The sequence below is a fragment of the Equus przewalskii genome, chromosome 6, assembly GCF_037783145.1.
Source record: "Equus przewalskii isolate Varuska chromosome 6, EquPr2, whole genome shotgun sequence".
Taxonomy (NCBI): domain Eukaryota; kingdom Metazoa; phylum Chordata; class Mammalia; order Perissodactyla; family Equidae; genus Equus; species Equus przewalskii.
Genome location: NC_091836.1, coordinates 55103486 through 55118366, shown reverse-complemented (window position 1 = coordinate 55118366; position 14881 = coordinate 55103486).

The window sequence follows — 14881 nt, the reverse complement described above, 5'->3', positions numbered from 1 at the left end:
TCTAAGCCAGCTCATATACTTGGGCCATTTAACCAAGGGAAAGCTGAATGTTTTATTCAAGAGGTTATGCCAGTACAGGTGTGTTTTTGAAAATGAAATTTTTAGTGAATAAACTTACACAGCCTTGGAATTTGATATGCAAATTTAACTTAATAAATGCATTTTTCCACGTTCTCATCAATTAAAAAAAATCAAAAACAATTTTTCTTCTCGTCGCAAGCATAACAGCACACGTTTACTATCTTGCCTCAGGGCTCTATCAACTTTCCTGTTTTTGCATCATGTAAGCTGAATGGAACTTTTTCATTTTAATAACCAACAGAACACCAAGATGGTCAATCGTATGCATGGCGTTAGGCTTATTATACTCGTAGAAATTACTACATACTTCCTGAAGTGTCACTTGGCAATACATACCCAAAGCTAAAAATATCATAGGTACATTGTGATCTAGTGATCCTAACTCTAGGATTTTATCTTAGAATCTGCAAGGGGGCCAGCCCCAAGGCCGAATGGTTAAGTTCGCGCACTCCACTTTGTCAGCTAGGGGTTTCCCCAGCTCAGATCCTGGGCACAGACATGGCACCTCTCATCAGGCCATGCTGAGGTGGCGTCCCACATAGCACAACCAGAGGGACTCACAACTAGAGTATACAACTATGTGCCGGGGGGCTTTGGGGAGAAGAAGAATAAGAAAAAAAAAAAAGAAGATTGGCAACAGTTGTTAGCTCAGGAGCCAATCTTTAAAAAAAAAAAAGAATCTACACTAATGCGATAGTCAATTACACGCAATTAGATAAGCAACCAAGAATGTTTATTGTATCACTGCTCATAAGTGTGAAAAACTCAAACAACCTAAATATCCTAAAACAGAAAACTATTTAAATAAACTATGGTATATTCATATTCTGGAATGCTATATAGACATGATAAAAGGATAAGATAAGTATGTATTTATTGACCTGAAGAGGATTTATCAATATATCATATGGAAAAGTATGTTATTAAATAGCGTCTATATTATGATAGCATTTTGTCATAAAATGCTTATTTTTTAAAAAGTCTACAAAGATATTTACTAAAATATTAAAAAGGTCATCTTCAGGTGGATTATAGTTGATTTTACATTATCCTTCACATTTTCTGTTTTAACTGAATATTTTTTAATAATAATTGACATTTAGATAATACAAAAAATAAAATTAATTCCAATTTAGAAAAACAAAGCAGACACTTTCCAGAACTTGAGTCAATATTTGAGAAAGGCTTGCATCAAAGCTGAGCATGCTGAACTGCAAAATTTTATCAAGCTTTTTATAATCTCCCTAGAAAAGATCTAGGTCAACAACTTGGGCTGGCCTGAATCTGAAGGTGATGACCAGATGGATCCATCTGGGATGATTGGAGGTAAGCCGGAGCAGGGACGGAAGAAGGCCATTGTAAGTCCTCCCTTTAGAACTCCGAAGGTGTATACATAGGCCAACGCACCAATAAGGTGAACAGAACCATGAGGAAATGGACACTCTAAATGAAAGTAAGGAAAAAAGTAGATGCGCCTCCCTGATTTAATGACTTCTGGTTTCCCAAGAAATGAGATATAAAGTTATTTCAACCTTTGTACAAATCTCATCAAGATTAATTCGATCTTCCCATGTACCAGGCTGTGTACTAGGCACCAGATATAAAAAGACGAACAAGATGGAAAGATAGAACTAGTTCTTGCCTCCATAAAGCTTGCGACCTAGTGGAAGGCAGTCAGGTAAAAGGAGAATTATAACGCGCTCTAAGTGGCGGGAAGGGAAAACTGAGATGGCTATGAGAGGCATAAACAAACAGCACTGTGTTGGCATGAGTAGGCAGGGAAGGGTTCCAGAGAGAGGTAGCATTAAGTATAATATCTGAAGAGAAAGTGGGAGTCGTGAGTTGAAAGGAGAGAGGGTGTAGAAGGTGATATTGGGGAAGAAGAAGAGGTGAGTCTTCTAAGCAGAGGCAATTTAGAGTTATCTAGCCAAAGTCTTATTCTGCTTTACAAATCTTCCCTGTAAGTACTTAAGCTTGAATATTTTTAGCCACAGGGAATTGCTTCCTCCCAAGGTAGTCAATTCCATTTTGGACAGCTCCAGTTGTTTGAAAGTACTTCTTTAAATAGAGCGCCACATTACCTTTCTATAAATTCCACCTATTGATTTATTTCTGCACTTAGAAGTTGTACAGAATGAGTCAAATCACTCTTCCACATAATATTCCTTCCAATGTTTGAAGCTTTGTGTCAGATCCTTTGCTGGCTACTCTACTAAGACTTCTTTTCTCTTGCTTTTTCATGATCTAATGTCAAATTCCTCCACATCTTAGTCATTCTCCTTTAAAGAATGAATATATATATATATTCATCTTAGGCTAGATTTCTAAAAACAAAACTCTTGGGTCAAATGATAAGCAGGTTTTTAAGGCTTTTGGAACATTTTGCCAAATTGCCTTCCAAAATGTTTTCCAATTTTCATTCCCCACCAGCAATGTATGTGATTTCTAATTTCCCCACTAGCTCAGCCTCCTACTTATCATTTTAAATTATTTCCAATTTGGCTGGTGAACAATTATACCTTATTTTAATTTGCAACTTTTATTACTAGTGAGCCTAAACATTTTTGCATTTTTCTGAACTGCTTATTTGCATGCTTTGCCCATTATTCTGAAACTGTTTTTCTTCCGTGTTTGTCCTGTAAATACTTCGTCATGTAATAAGGATATTAACTTTTTCTCTCTCCTATATGTTAAAAACAGTTTACCATCATTTCATAATTTTCATAATGGTATATTTTTTTTCAGGTATTTTTAAGCTTTAGTTTTTCAGTAATCAAACTGTCTATCATTTTCTTTGTGCTTTCTGGTTCTGGCTTTGATATAATTCTTGGAAAATTCTTTCCCACTGTGTAATATAAATTTTCATCTATAAAGATTTCTGGTCGTTCTATGAATTTTAAAACCTAACATTTAGGTATCTACGATTTATTTTGGTGAATGAAGTAAGTTAGGAATCTTTACTGTTTTCTTTTAGAAAGAATCTAATCATCTCACTAACATTACATTCTCATTCATTTTTAAATGCCATTGATTCTTCGACCTATCATTCCATCTGAATGGAACACTTATAAATCCATATTTTTTAAAATGCATGAAGCACTGGCCATACTAGGCCCTCATTCCTCCATAGCTCTATGTGGGTAGTGGCTGCGTCTGTTAGAAGAAGCATAAGCTTGCCAATTTGCCAAATCCTTCTCTCAACTGTGCACGCACATCTACTCACCCTTCTGGGTTCATGTAGGCATATGAGTTTGGAATTACACCCTAATTTAACATTTTCCTAATTAGCAAGGCTTGCAATTCTATTAAATATCCATTTAGACTCCCCAAACATCTGTGTTTCCTAAACATCTTCCCTATTTTACTAAGATTCTAGGGAAGAGCACGTTAGGTCTCAAGTCGTACAGCTTGTTCCCATACAGAAGTGGATGCCCAACATTCAAGAGGTTTCTGAAACAAAGGGAAGGAGTCCACAGTTACTAAAATGTTAGGCTATCACAAAACGCAGGCGTCTAATTTGGTTCTACAGAATAAAATGGAGAATACCACTAGATAAGAATTGCAAGCTGGCAATTTTTCCTCTTATTTGTTTTTGTGTTTACCAGAGGCTGCTGCTGTGATGTATTTTTTTTCACACCCTTCAATGATTTTATTTTTTTATTTTTTTTATTGCTTGCTTTTTTTTTATTAAGGTTATGAAAGTTAACATCCTTGTGAAATTACAGTTGTACATCATTATTAGTCATGTTGTAGGTACACCACTTCACCCCTAGTGCCCTCCCCCAACCCCCCTTTCCCCTGGCAACCACCAATCAGTTCTCTTTGTCCATATGTTAACTACCACCTATGAATGGAATCATACAGAGTTTGTCTTTCTCTGCCTGGCTTATTTCACTCAACATAATACCCTCAAGGTCTATCCATGTTGTTGTGAATGGGACGACTTTGTCCTTTTTTATGGCTGAGTAGTATTCCATTGTATATATATGTATACCACATCTTCTTTATCCAATCATCAGTTGCTGGGCATTTAGGTTGGTTCCATGACTTGGCTATTGTGAATAATGCTGCAATGAACATAGGGGTGCATGGAACTTTTGGAATTGTTGATTTCAGGTTCTTAGGATAGATACCCAGTAGTGGGATGGCTGGGTCATAAGGTATTTCTATTCTTAACTTTTTGAGGTATCTCCATACTGTTTGCCATAGTGGCTGCACCAGTTTGCATTCCCACCAACAGTGCATGAGGGTTCCCTTTTCACCACAGCCTCTCCAACATTTGTCACTCTTGGTTTTGGATATTTTTGCCATTCTAACAGGTGTAAGGTGATATCTTAGTGTAGTTTTGATTTGCATTTCCCTGATGATTAGTGATGATGAGCATCTTTTCAGGTGTGTATTGTCCAGCCATATATCTTCTTTGGAGAAATGTCTGTTCATGTCCCCTGACCATTTTGTAATTGGGTTGTGTGATTTCTTATTGTTGAGCTGTGTGAGTTCTTTGTATATTATGGAGATCAACCCTTCGTCAGATAAATAACTTGTGAATATTTTTTCCCAATTAGTGGGCTGTTTTTTTGTTTCAATCCTGTTTTCCCTTGCCTTGAAGAAGCTCTTTAGTCTGATGAAGTCCCATTTGTTTATTCTTTCTATTGTCTCCCTCATGTGAGGGGTTATGGTGTCCGAAAAGATTCTTTTGAAGGTGATGTCAAAGAGTGTACTGCCGATATTCTCTTCTAGAAGACTTATTGTTTCAGGCCTAATCTTTAGGTCTTTGATCCATTTTGAGTATATCTTAGTAAATGGTGAAAAAGAATGGTTGATTTTCATTCTTTTACATGTGGCTGTCCAGTTTTCCCAGCACCATTTGTTGAAGAGACTTTCTTTCCTACCTTGTAGGCCCTCGGCTCCTTTGTCAAAGATTAGCTGTCCATAGATGTGTGGTTTTATTTCTGGGCTCTCAATTCTGTTCCATTGATCTGTGCATCTGTTTTTGTACCAATACCATGCTGTTTTGATTACTGTAGCTTTGTAGTATGTTTTGAAGTCAGGGATTGTGATGCCTCCAGCTTTGTTCTTCTTTCTCAGGATTGCTTTAGCAATTCAGGGTCTTTTGTTGCCCCATATGAATTTTAGGATTCTGTGTTCAATTTCTGTAAAGAATGACATTGGAATTCTGATTGGGATAGCATTGAATCTGTAGATTGCTTTAGGTAGTATGGACATTTTAACTATGTTTATTCTTCCAATCCATGTGCATGGAATGTCTTTCCATCTCTTTATGTTGTCATTGATTTCTTTCAAGAAGGTCTTGTAGTTTTCATTGTATAGATCTTTCACTTCCTTGGTTAAATTTATCCCAAGGTATTTTATTCTTTTTGTTGCGATCGTGAATGGGATTGAGTTCGTGAGATCTTTTTCTGTTAGTTCATTGTTAGCATATAGAAATGCTACTGATTTATGTATGTTGATTTTATACCCTGCAACTTTGCTATAGTTGTTGATTGTTTCTAATAGTTTTTCTACTGATTCTTTGGGGTTTTCTATATATAAGATCATGTCATCTGCAAACAGCGAGAGTTTTACTTCTTCATTGCCTATTTGGATTCCTTTTATTTCTTTTTCCTGCCGAATTGCTCTGGCCAAAACCTCCAGTACTATGTTGAACAAGAGTGGTGAAAGTGGGCACCCTTGTCTTGTTCCTGTTCTGAGAGGGATGCGTTTCAGTTTTTGTCCGTCGAGTATGATGTTGGCTGTGGGTTTGTCATATATGGCCTTTATTATGTTGAGGTACTTTCCTTCTGTGCCTATTTTATTGAGGATTTTTATCATATATGGATGTTGGATCTTGTCAAATGCTTTGTCTGCATCTATTGAGATGATCGTGTGGTTTTTGTTTCTCATTTTGTTAATGTAGTGAATCATGTTGATTGACTTGCGAATGCTGAACCATCCTTGTGTCCCTGGTATAAATCCCACTTGATCATGGTGTGTAATCTTTTTGGTATATTCCTGTATTCGGTTTGCCAAAATTTTGTTGAGGATTTTTGCATCTATGTTCATCAGTGATATTGGCCTGTAGTTTTCCTTCTTTGTGTTGTCCTTGTCAGGTTTGGGGATCAGGGTGATGTTGGCTTCATAGAATGTATTAGGGGGTGCTCCATCTTCCTCTATTTTCTGGAATAGTTTGAGAAGGATAGATATTAAATCTTCTTTGAATGTTTGGTAGAATTCTCCAGAGAAGCCCTCTGGTCCTGGACTCTTATTTTTGGGAAGGTTTTTGATTACTGTTTCTATTTCTTTACTTGTGATTGGTCTATTCAGATTCTCTATTTCTTCCTGATTCACTTTGGGTAGGTTGTATAAATCTAGGAATTTATCCATTTCTTCTAGGTTGTTCAATTTGTTGGCATATAGTTTTTCACAGTACTCTCTTATGATCCTTTGTATTTCTTCGGTATCTGTTGTGATTTCTCCTCTCTCGTTTCTAATTTTATTTATTTGAGATTTCTCTCTTTTTTTTTAGTGAGTCTGGCTAAGGGTTTGTCGATTTTGTTAGTTTTTCCGAAGAACCAACTCTTTGTTTCATTGATCCTTTCTACTGTCTTTTTTGATTCAATATCATTTATTTCTGCTCTAATTTTTATTATTACCCTCCTTCTACTGACTTTGGGCTTTGTTTGTTCTTCTTTTTCTAATTCCGTTAGGTGTCATTTGAGGTTGTTTATGTAAGATTTTTCTGGCTTATTGAGGTGAGCCTGTATTGCAATGAATTTCCCTCTTAGGACTGCCTTTGCTGCATCCCAAATAATTTGGTACAGTGTGTTTTCATTTTCATTTGTCTCCAGATAATGTTTGATTTCTTCTTTAACTTCTTCAATAATCCATTGTTTGTTCAGTAGCATGTTGTTTAGTCTCCACATTTTTGGCCCTTTCTCAGATTTATTCTTGTAGTTGATTTCTAGTTTCATAGCATTATGATCAGAAAAGATGCTTGATATTATTTCAACTCTCTTGAACTTATTGATGTTTGCTTTGTTTCCCAAGATATGGTCTATCCTTGAGAAAGTTCCGTGCACGCTAAAGAATGTGTAACCTGCTGTTTTTGGATGCAGTGTCCTATATATATCTATTACGTCCATCTGATCTAATTTTTCATTTAATTCTATAATTTCCTTCTTGGTTTTCTGTCTGGATGATCTGTCCGTTGGTCTTAATGGGGTGTTGAGGTCCCCTACTATTATTGTATTGCTGTTGATGTCTCCTTTTAGTTTTGTTAATAGTTTCTTTACGAATTTTGGTGCTCCTGTGTTAGGTGCGTATATATTTATAAGTGTTATGTCATCTTGGTGGAGCGTCCCTTTTATCATTATATACTGCCCCTCTTTGTCTTTCTTTATCTGTTTCGCTTTGAAGTCTACTTTGTCTGATATAAGTATGGCAACACCTGCTTTCTTTTGCTCATTATTAGCTTGGAGTATTGTCTTCCATCCCTTCACTTTGAGTCTGTGTTTGTCTTTGGGGCTGAGGTGTGTTTCCTGGAGGCAGCATATTGTTGGATCTTGTTCTTTGATCCATCCTGCCACTCTGCCTTTTGATTGGAGAGTTCAATCCATTCACGTTTAGAGTGATTATTGAAATGTGGGGGCCTACTGTTGCCATTTTATCACTTGTTTTCCGGTTCTCTTGCATTTTGTCCTGATGGAGAGCTGTTACTTTGTGTTATTGTCCTTCTGCTTATCTCCTTTGTTCTGGATTTTGTAACCCCTTTCTTTTTTTTGATTTTTCAGGAATGAGGTTCTTCCTGAGCATTTCGTAAAGAGGATGTTTTGGGTAATGAACTCCCTTAACTTTTGTTTATCTGGGAAAGTTTTTATTTCTCCATTGTATTTGAAGGATATTTTCGCTGGGTAGAGTCTTCTTGGCTTCAGGTTTTTGTCCTGCAGAATTTTGAATATTTCATTCCAATCTCTTCTAGCCTGTAAGGTCTCTCCTGAGAAATCTGCTAATAGCCTTATGGGGTTTACTTTGTAAGTTATTTTCTTCTGCCTGCCTGCCCTTAGTATTTTCTCTTTGCCATTGACTTTTGCTAGTTTCACTACTATATGCCTTGGGGTTGGTCTTCTTGCGTTAATAAAGTTTGGAGATCTATTGGCTTCTGTCACATGAAGTTCCATCTCTCTTCCCAAGTTTGGAAAGTTCTCAGCTATTGTTTCTTTGAACAGGCCTTCTGCCCCCTTCTCCTTCTCTTCTCCCTCTGGTATAACTATAATCCTTATGTTGCATCTCCTAATTGAGCAGGATAATTCTCAGAGAGTTTCTTCATTTCTTTTTAGTCTTAATTCTCTCTCCTCCTCTGTCTGCAGCATTTCTATATTCCTATCCTCCAAATTGCTAATTCTGTCCTCCATATTATCGACCCTACTGTTCAGAGAGTCCAGGTTTTTCTTAATCTCCTCCATTGTGTTCTTCATCTCCAGTATTTCTAATTGGTTCTTCTTTATAGTGTCACGCTCTTTTGTGACATAGCTCCTGAACTCATTGAGTTGTCTATCTGAATTCTCTTTTAACTCATTGAGTTTTTTAATAATGGCAGTTTTGAAATCATCGTCATTTAGGTTATAGATTTCATTGTCTTTGGGATTGTTTTCTGGGTGCTTATCATTTTCCTTCTGTTCTGGAGATTTAATATATTGTTTCATACTGCTTGATGGCATGGATTTGTGCCTCTGCATAGAGATAGAGTTGTCGCTGCTTCCACTTGTTGCGACTGGTGTGTGGGGGGCAGCTGTTTAGACTGCACCAAACCGGAACCCTGTCAGCTGTTACTGACTGGACCTGGCCCCCTCCTCGTAGTCACACTGGTCCTGTGGGGTCCCTCATCGGTTGTGGGGGCAATCGCAAGGGGACCTCAGGCTGCTGATGCTTACTGTTGCATTCCACTTAGATGCACTCCCTCCTTGTGGTCTGCAGTGGTGTTGTGGGCTTTCCCAGCAGCCAGGAGCAGGATCACCTATAATCACCACTTTGTCCCTAACAGAGCCCACAAGATCACACTTGTCCACTATAGGTCCCAGCAGAGCTATGTGTATCTTCTGCAGTCTGTCGTTAGCTCACCTGTGCTGCTTTTGCCCCAGGGCCTTCCCACCTTGCGATTGCCAGTCGGGACCTCTCCACTAGTGCTGTGCAGAGGCTTTTGCTGAGGCTGCTGTAAGCACCTGGAGTTCCCCCCGGGCTATGTAGCCATTTCACTGGAGCTCCACTCTGCCCCACTCCACTCTCATGGGATCTCTGGGAGCCCCGTGCCTCGTCTGGGACACAGCCAGAGTCCATGAGCCTGGTGGTGGCTTGTGAGCTGCCGCCTTGTGGGGAATTCTGCTCTAGGGAGCTTCCTGGTGTTCCAAATGCTGGGCGGGGCCTCCCTGCCAATGGCGAGCAGAGGCCCTCCCTGCTGGGGGCATGCAGGACCCTGGAGCATCCCCCTAGGCCGCAGAGCTGGGTGTTGGAGCTCCACCCAGTCCCCAAGCATGTCCACGGGGAATCCAGGCACCCCCTGCATCGACCCATGCACTGGAGACCGTGGGCCCAGCAGCAACTGGCAGTCTGGTGCAGTGCCAGGGAATCCGTCCGCCGGGAGCTTCCCTTTGTTCTGGATTCTGGGAGGGGCCTCCCAGCTAATGGCGAGCAGAGGCTTTCCCTGCCGGAGGGGTGCAGAAGCCTGAAGCCTCCCCCAGAGCCTCAGAGCCGGGCACTGGAGCTCCAACCCTGTCCCCAAGCATGTCCATGGGAAGTCTGGACACCCCCTGCACCGACCCCTGCGCCGGCGACTGTGGGCCCAGCAGCAGCTTGCAGTCTGGTGCCATGCCAGGGAATCCACCCACTGGGAGCTTCCCTTTGTTCTGGATTCTGGGCGGGGCCTCCGTGCTAATGGCGAGCAGAGGCTTTCCCTGCCAGGGAGGTGCGGGACCCTGGAGCCTCCCCGCGGGCCGCAGAGCCGGGTGCTGGACCTCCAACCATGTCCCCAAGCATGTCCACGGGAAGTCCAGACGCCCCCTGCACCGACCTGTGTGCTGGAGACCATGGGCCCAGCAGCAGCTTGCTGTCTGGTGCTGTGCCGGGGAATCTGCTCGCCAGGAGCTTCCCTTTGTTCTGGATTCTGGGCGGAGCCTCCCTGCTAATGGCAAGCGGAGGCCTTCCCTGCTGGTGGGTGCGGGACCCTGGAGATTCCCCCTGGGCTTAGGTGTAATCACAGGGGGCTTGAGTAGGGCTGTTGTCACCTGTTTCCACCATCGCTCCGCTGGTGAGTGCACACTCCCGCCCTTGGTGTTTGGTGATGCTATGGGGGAGTCCACTGGAAGAGAGCCTCCTGCAGGAACTAGGCTGTCCGGGGGTCGGGGGTTGGGGGTCAGAGAGTTTTCACCTATTTCCACCTCCTCCCGGGGGGAAGTCAGTCTGCCTTCCGATGTATAGTAGTACGAGACTCTTAGGCATCTTGAGATGCTATCTGGATATCCTTTGTTAACCAGTGAATGTCCAATTAGTTGTAGATTTGACGAGGGAGAGACAAAGAAGACCACTCACTCCACCATCTTGGTCCTGCCTATTAGCACACTCTTATTGCAATTGTCCTCTTAATTGGGTTGGTACCCAGTGTAGCTGGTTGCTAGGCTCAGGGGTGTACACTTATGATAGGCCTGAGGCCAACAAGGCTGGTGTCACTTCTCTTAGGAGTGCAGCTGAGTAGGGCTAGCCCTTGGCATGGAGGCACTCAGCTGTTTCAGGCTTTGGAAGGTGGGGCTGCTCCTTTTTATGGCTATTTGTGAAACACAAGTCTTCTGCCACTGATAAGCCTCACCCACCTCTGGACTACATACAATGTCAGCACAGTCCTGGTCCGTGCACACTTCTCAACCCCCTGGAGCATACCCCACCGCCACACTGCAGAGGCCCCCACCTCTGCCCCAATGCCCCCCACAGTTCACTAGGTCCTCACACAAGCCCTGCCCCACAGAGGCAGACACCTTTGCCTGCCTGTAGAGGATCAAGGCATTCAGTCAATTCAGGCTGAAAAGTAGCCTGAGGGCTTGCTGTTAGGTGGGGCCAGTCCCTAGGGCGGGTTGTCTGCCCTGGCTGAACTGGATTAAATCTGTGCTCTAGTGGGTGTGGCAGACCCCTGGGCTAACAGGCCAAGGGATGAACCTCAATGGCCCCCACCGTCCATATCAGCATGCCTGGAGCAGCTCAGAACAACGGCCCCCACCAATGTCTCAGTCTCCGGAGAGGATCCTCCTCTCACCAAGATGCCCCCAGAGCCCAACAGGTGAGTCTTGTTTCACCGAAGGACTGTCAGCCTTCTCTCTGGTGATTTTAGGTTGCTGCAATGAGTGTGTTTGTGCGTGGGCCCTTTAAGACCCGGATCTTTTCGGCTTTTGGCCGATAGCTTTTCTGGGGTGTCCTCGCTGCAGTTAGTAGCCAGCAAAGCCAGACAGTAAGACCCCCCCTCAGTTGGGCTGAGTCTGAAGGATGGTTATAGCAGTATTGACCCTGCTCTGGACTTCACTCCTCCAGGGAGGGCTACGTAACTTAGGTTGTCTCCCGCCTGGACAGCTGAGAAGCTCCGCTGCTCCCAAAGGTGGCTTTTTTCCTCTCTGGCTGGAGTTACTGCCTCTTCTGCTTTCGTCAGGACTGTCCCTTATTGTGGGGGTTCTTTTTATCCAGTTTTCAGTTTTCAATCCAGGGTGATTCTTCCTAAAATTGTTGTAACCTGGTTGTGTTTGTGGGAAGAGGCGAGTTCAATGTCTGCTCACAGAGCCATCTTGACGAGAACCCTTCTTTATTTTTTTATTGAGGTGTAATTGACATACAGTATCCTATTAGTTTCACGTACACAGGCTGTGATGTACTCTTTATCAGCTCAGTCAGAAAAGTAGCATGCTCGATGTAAATAAACATTTCTAAGTTCTAGGGAGACCCAGAGAGTCATCATGGAAAGTTAGATTACGGCCTCCACAATAATCAGGTATCGGTTATGGGGATTGAGGAAACAAATGGAAAATCATGCTCTGTTTTCAGGATCAGCAGTCTAGGCACCTCACGTGTTTGCTGAGCTAATAGAGTCAAATGAACTCGGCACTGGCTCATACACCCCCTCTTTTAAGAATCCAATAAATGACACCCTTAGATTATGGATGCTTTGGCAAGATGCCTCCAAACAGCCCATTCTCATGAAATAGAAACAAAAGCAGTTAATTATACAGTAGATGGATGGGGAGGGGTTTGTGGAAATACCTCTTACCCAACAACCCCTCTTCTTGACTTGCCAACAGGTCAACTATTATACCATTAGAAAGGTATTATCCAGGAATATCTGGTAAAAGGATATGATGTTTAATATTATGAGGCAACTTGAAGGATGTTTTTGGATGAGATTAACATTTGAATCGGTAAACTCTGAGTAAGCAGATTGCTCTCCATAATGTGGGTAAGCCTCCTTCAGTCAGTTGAAGGCCTGAATAGAACAAAAAGACAAGCCTCCCCAAGCAAGAGGAAGTTCTCCAGCAGACTGCCTTCAAACTTCATTTCTATCCTGGGTCTCTATCTGCAATCCTTCAGACTAGAACTCTACCATTGGCTGCCCTGGGTCTCCAGGCTGCCAGCCAACACTGCAGATTTGGACCTTCCAGGATCTCTCTCTCTCTCTACAAACACATACAGACATCTCTTTGGTTCTGTTTCTCTGGAAAACCATGACCAATATGGGCAAAATTCACTAGGAAAAGAAAAAAAAGTCATCATAATCTATTACCAAATTAGCTATTCAACTCTCTAGGCTCTGAGAGAATGGTACACAAGATAAATAAGTTTTATGGAGAAGATAAAACAAACGAAAAATAAAATAACACTGATTTGCACCCAGTGCAGACATCTGAGTATCTGAAAGGCATCAGGGAAATGATGGACATGGTCAACGAAAGGGAAGAGATGGATGAAAACAAGGACACCAAAGAAAAACTATTTGATATTATTTTTCTAAGTGCAAAGCCTGCAGGTAGTAAATCAGTAGCTGAAATGCCTCAGAGGCAAGTACTACCGGACTGTGCCAGGGCCCAGCGATAAGAGCGATGTGAGTCACAGACCAGAAAATTCATAGATGTTCGTTTATCTTAGAGTGAGACCACTGGACAAGAACAAGATTGCCAAAGAAACCAGGGAGAGTGCTTGATCTTTATGAAATCTTATTTTTTAAAAAATAGCAAAGAAAAAAGTAAGAAAAAGCAATGTGAAGCTCTTCAGTGGCCTGAAATGCACTGAAATTAGAGTAAAAGAAGGCTCTCATTTAGCATCTGTGTGACATGGGCAAATTACTTCTCTCATCTATATGTGGCAGAGAAAAATAATTTCTACTCAGATAAATAAATAATATAAATTATATAAATTTATCTAACACTGTAGACTCTCAATAAACAGCAGATTTCTTCCTTTCGATCCTAATATTAAAATAGATATTGTGATATTTTCCCTTTGAAAATAGCTCAGACGAATTTTGAACTCATTTTCTCCTAACCCAAGAACAAGTTCATTCCGAGCCTTTCAGTCATCTGATGACAGACACATAATGTCCTCCGTAGGGTGAGTAGTTTGGCGTTTTCCAACCCCCACCAACTCTAGGGTACCAACAGAACTAGCTGGTAGAGATTAGTTTATAAATATAAATCATTGATATCTTCCCAATCCCCTAGGTTTAAAAGCCCAAGAAGATTAATGGTAACCAACCCCCATTGTCACCCATGTTTTGTTAGTTACTGAATCCGATGGATGTTACTTCCGTGATGTTGCCCATGTCTGTCTCTCTCCCTTTGACCTCATCCCCAGAGTATTTCAGGGCTTAATGACTTTTTTCTTCAATATGACTTGACACTTGGGCTCCCAGATAAACCTTTCTAAAGCATAGGTCAAAAAATGTCACTCTGTTACTCAGTTTCCTCCTCTGCAAAATAAAGATAATATTAGTGCTTACCTCATGGGGGGTTTTATGAGGATTAATTGAGATAATATATATAAAAGTTCTTAAAAGAGTGCCTAGTTAGGACTCATGAACTCTTGGCTCTAATTTTTGATATTATTTGTATCATCGCCATCATTGTCATTATTGTTGTTACAGAGCAAAGAGTAAAATAACATAGCCTTTTATCTAAGGATCTCCAAAAGCTAGTCTCAGCCTATCTTCTCACCTGGGAAACCAGAGGCAGGGACCTGCTTCACGTCCACCTGTGGGACTAGCATTTGATAGAGATGTGCAGAGAAGTTCCAGGTACCCTGGAGACTCGTGTGGAACAGTGTCAGGTGTCAGGCTAGGGAAGGAGGATGCAGAAGTGTCAAAATTTCTGCGCTCAGACATAGAACGTCTGCCTATTTCTGAATCCTGCTTGTCAGTCCAGTGTAATAGGAGAGTGCTAGTGCTATTCTGACAGTGGGTCTAAAATTAGATCAGAAGAGGAGGTGGGGCACCCTTCAGAGAGCCTGACCTCTTCAATACCAAGACATTCTGCCTATCCGTACAAGAAGATAATAAAGGCAGGTACACCTACATAGCTCTAGAGCCAAACTGCCTGGATTTGAATCTGACTTCTGTAGTTCACTAACAGCGTGGCCTTGAACAAGTGCTTAACCTCACTGTGACTCAACGTCCTCATTTCTACAAGCTGGATAACAATAGAAACTACCTCATAGAGTTTTGTGAAAAATAAATGGCTTAGTGTCTGTAAAGAGCATAAAGTAGTACCTGACACATGGTCAGAGC